Here is a 4774-nt window from a genome sequence, read left to right as displayed (position 1 = left end):
ACTTTTCCAGCAGACAAGTCCCTTAGGCCTGGTTCACACCGATGCATTTTTTAGTGCGTTTACAGTTTTTCAGAAACACACTACAGTCCATTTAACATGTTTTTTTATGGGTCACGTTCACATCTATGCATTTTTTGGAAAGGGCCACGGGATTTTTTTTCTGATTTTTGGTTCCATAGATTTCAATGGATCAAAAATGTGTATTGAAAAACACAAAATGCACCTGGAATATGCAAACTGCAACCTGTATAAGTGTGAGCCAGGCCTTAAAGTTTAGTATATAAGATATGTTTCAGCATTAGTTAGATCAAGGGTATATTTAAAATGCAATAGAGTCCCTTGTAATGTCTGGGTACAAGCACTGTTGTTATCCTGCTCCAACATCATCTTGAACATAGTAGATTGTGGAGTTCTATGAAGGTTGAGGCAGACTCACAGCTGATGTTGCGATATGTGCAGGGCTCAAGTCCTGCTGTCCCCCACTCCCCCTCCATTCTGCTGCTGTCCCCCACTCCCCCTACATTCTGCTGCTGTCCCCCACTCCCCCTCTGTTCTGCTGCTGTCTCCCCCACTCCAACCTCCGTTCTGCTGCTGTCCCCCACTCCGCCTCCGTTCTGCTGCTGTCCCCCACTCCCCCTCCGTTCTGCTGCTGCCCCCCACTCCCCCTCCGTTCTGCTGCTGTCCCCGACTCCCCCTCCGTTCTGCTGCTGTCCCCCACTCCCCCTCCGTTCTTCTGCTGTCCCCCACTTCTCCTCCGTTCTGCTGCTGTCCCCCACTCCTCCGTTCTGCTGCTGTACCCCACTCCCCCTCAGTTCTGCTGCTGTCCCCCACTCCCCCTCAGTTCTGCTGCTGTCCCCCACTCCCCCTCCGTTCTGCTGCTGTCCCCCACTCCTCCTCCATTCTTCTGCTGTCCCCCACTCCTCCTCCGTTCTGCTGCTGTCCCCCACTCCGCCTCCGTTCTGCTGCTGTCCCCCACTCCCCCTCCGTTCTGCTGCTGCCCCCCACTCCCCCTCCGTTCTGCTGCTGTCCCTGACTCCCCCTCCGTTCTGCTGCTGTCCCCCACTCCCCCTCCGTTCTTCTGCTGTCCCCCACTCCTCCTCCGTTCTGCTGCTGTCCCCCACTCCTCCGTTCTGCTGCTGTCCCCCACTCCCCCTCAGTTCTGCTGCTGTCCCCCACTCCCCCTCCGTTCTGCTGCTGTCCCCCACTCCTCCTCCGTTCTGCTGCTGTCCCCCACTCCTCCGTTCTGCTGCTGTCCCCCACTCCCCCTCCGTTCTGCTGCTGTCCCCCACTCCCCCTCAGTTCTGCTGCTGTCCCCCACTCCCCCTCAGTTCTGCTGCTGTCCCCCACTCCCCCTCCGTTCTGCTACTGTCCCCCACTCCTCCTCCATTCTTCTGCTGTCCCCCACTCCTCCTCCGTTCTGCTGCTGTCCCCCACTCCGCCTCCATTCTGCTGCTGTCCCCCACTCCCCCTACATTCTGCTGCTGTCCCCCACTCCCCCTCTGTTCTGCTGCTGTCTCCCCCACTCCAACCTCCGTTCTGCTGCTGTCCCCCACTCCGCCTCCGTTCTGCTGCTGTCCCCCACTCCCCCTCCGTTCTGCTGCTGCCCCCCACTCCCCCTCCGTTCTGCTGCTGTCCCCGACTCCCCCTCCGTTCTGCTGCTGTCCCCCACTCCCCCTCCGTTCTTCTGCTGTCCCCCACTTCTCCTCCGTTCTGCTGCTGTCCCCCACTCCTCCGTTCTGCTGCTGTACCCCACTCCCCCTCAGTTCTGCTGCTGTCCCCCACTCCCCCTCAGTTCTGCTGCTGTCCCCCACTCCCCCTCCGTTCTGCTGCTGTCCCCCACTCCTCCTCCATTCTTCTGCTGTCCCCCACTCCTCCTCCGTTCTGCTGCTGTCCCCCACTCCGCCTCCGTTCTGCTGCTGTCCCCCACTCCCCCTCCGTTCTGCTGCTGCCCCCCACTCCCCCTCCGTTCTGCTGCTGTCCCTGACTCCCCCTCCGTTCTGCTGCTGTCCCCCACTCCCCCTCCGTTCTTCTGCTGTCCCCCACTCCTCCTCCGTTCTGCTGCTGTCCCCCACTCCTCCGTTCTGCTGCTGTCCCCCACTCCCCCTCAGTTCTGCTGCTGTCCCCCACTCCCCCTCCGTTCTGCTGCTGTCCCCCACTCCTCCTCCATTCTTCTGCTGTCCCCCACTCCTCCTCCGTTCTGCTGCTGTCCCCCACTCCGCCTCCATTCTGCTGCTGTCCCCCACTCCCCCTACATTCTGCTGCTGTCCCCCACTCCCCCTCTGTTCTGCTGCTGTCTCCCCCACTCCAACCTCCGTTCTGCTGCTGTCCCCCACTCCGCCTCCGTTCTGCTGCTGTCCCCCACTCCCCCTCCGTTCTGCTGCTGCCCCCCACTCCCCCTCCGTTCTGCTGCTGTCCCCGACTCCCCCTCCGTTCTGCTGCTGTCCCCCACTCCCCCTCCGTTCTTCTGCTGTCCCCCACTTCTCCTCCGTTCTGCTGCTGTCCCCCACTCCTCCGTTCTGCTGCTGTACCCCACTCCCCCTCAGTTCTGCTGCTGTCCCCCACTCCCCCTCAGTTCTGCTGCTGTCCCCCACTCCCCCTCCGTTCTGCTGCTGTCCCCCACTCCTCCTCCATTCTTCTGCTGTCCCCCACTCCTCCTCCATTCTTCTGCTGTCCCCCACTCCTCCTCCGTTCTGCTGCTGTCCCCCACTCCGCCTCCGTTCTGCTGCTGTCCCCCACTCCCCCTCCGTTCTGCTGCTGCCCCCCACTCCCCCTCCGTTCTGCTGCTGTCCCTGACTCCCCCTCCGTTCTGCTGCTGTCCCCCACTCCCCCTCCGTTCTTCTGCTGTCCCCCACTCCTCCTCCGTTCTGCTGCTGTCCCCCACTCCTCCGTTCTGCTGCTGTCCCCCACTCCCCCTCAGTTCTGCTGCTGTCCCCCACTCCCCCTCCGTTCTGCTGCTGTCCCCCACTCCTCCTCCGTTCTGCTGCTGTCCCCCACTCCTCCGTTCTGCTGCTGTCCCCCACTCCCCCTCCGTTCTGCTGCTGTCCCCCACTCCCCCTCAGTTCTGCTGCTGTCCCCCACTCCCCCTCAGTTCTGCTGCTGTCCCCCACTCCCCCTCCGTTCTGCTGCTGTCCCCCACTCCTCCTCCATTCTTCTGCTGTCCCCCACTCCTCCTCCGTTCTGCTGCTGTCCCCCACTCCGCCTCCGTTCTGCTGCTGTCCCCCACTCCCCCTCTGTTCTGCTGCTGCCCCCCACTCCCCCTCAGTTCTGCTGCTGTCCCCGACTCCCCCTCCGTTCTGCTGCTGTCCCCCACTCCCCCTCCGTACTTTTGCTGTCCCCCACTCCTCCTCCGTTCTGCTGCTGTCCCCCACTCCTCCGTTCTGCTGCTGTCCCCCACTCCCCCTCAGTTCTGCTGCTGTCCCCCACTCCCCCTCCGTTCTGCTGCTGTCCCCGACTCCCCCTCCGTTCTGCTGCTGTCCCCCACTCCCCCCTCCGTTCTTCTGCTGTCCCCCACTCCTCCTCCGTTCTGCTGCTGTCCCCCACTCCTCCGTTCTGCTGCTGTCCCCCACTCCTCCTCCGTTCTTCTGCTGTCCCCCACTCCCCCTCCGTTCTGCTGCTATCCCCCACTCCCCCTCCGTTCTGCTGCTGTCCCCCACTCCGCCTCAGTTCTGTTGCTGTCCCCCACTCCTCCTCCGTTCTTCTGCTGTCCCCCATTCCCCCTCCGTTCTGCTGCTGTCCCCCACTCTGCCTCAGTTCTATTGCTGTCCCCCACTCCTCCTCCGTTCTTCTGCTGTCCCCCATTCCCCCTCCGTTCTGCTGCTGTCCCCCACTCCCCCTCCGTTCTGCTGCTGTCCCCCACTCCCCCTCAGTTCTGCTGCTGTCCCCCACTCCCCCTCCGTTCTTCTGCTGTCCCCCACTCCCCCTCCGTTCTTCTGCTGTCCCCCACTCCCCCTCCGTTCTGTGGCTGTACCCCACTCCTCCTCTGTTCTGCTGCTGTCTCCCACTCCCCCTCTGTTCTGCTGCTGTCCCCCACTCCCCCTCAGTTCTGCTGCTGTCCCCGACTCCCCCTCCGTTCTGCTGCTGTCCCCCACTCCCCCTCCGTTCTTCTGCTGTCCCCCACTCCTCCTCCGTTCTGCTGCTGTCCCCCACTCCTCCGTTCTGCTGCTGTCCCCCCCTCAGTTCTGCTGCTGTCCCTCCCTCAGTTCTGCTGCTGTCCCCCACTACTCCGTTGTGCTGCTGTCCCCCACTCCCCCTCAGTTCTGCTGCTGTCCCCCACTCCCCCTCAGTTCTGCTGCTGTCCCCCACTCCCCCTCAGTTCTGCTGCTGTCCCCCACTCCCCCTCCGTTCTGCTGCGGTCCCCCACTCCCCCTCCGTTCTTCTGCTGTCCCCCACTCCTCCTCAGTTCTGCTGCTGTCCCCCACTCCTCCGTTCTGCTGCTGTCCCCCACTCCTCCGTTCTGCTGCTGTCCCCCACTCCCCCTCCGTTCTGCTGCTGTCCCCCACTCCCCCTCCTTTCTGCTGCTGTCCCCCACTCCGCCTCAGTTCTGTTGCTGTCCCCCACTCCTCCTTCGTTCTTCTGCTGTCCCCCATTCCCCCTCCGTTCTGCTGCTGTCCCCCACTCTGCCTCAGTTCTATTGCTGTCCCCCACTCCTCCTCCGTTCTTCTGCTGTCCCCCATTCCCCCTCCGTTCTGCTGCTGTCCCCCACTCCCCCTCCGTTCTGCTGCTGTCCCCCACTCCCCCTCAGTTCTGCTGCTGTCCCCCACTCCCCCTCCGTTCT

Source organism: Lithobates pipiens, unplaced genomic scaffold, assembly GCF_037356315.1.
Source record: "Lithobates pipiens isolate NorthernLeopardFrog02 unplaced genomic scaffold, aLitPip1_a1.2 Scaffold_1, whole genome shotgun sequence".
NCBI classification, from domain to species: Eukaryota; Metazoa; Chordata; class Amphibia; order Anura; family Ranidae; genus Lithobates; species Lithobates pipiens.
The sequence above is the reverse complement of the archived record's forward strand: the minus strand, read 5'-3'. Positions refer to the sequence as shown.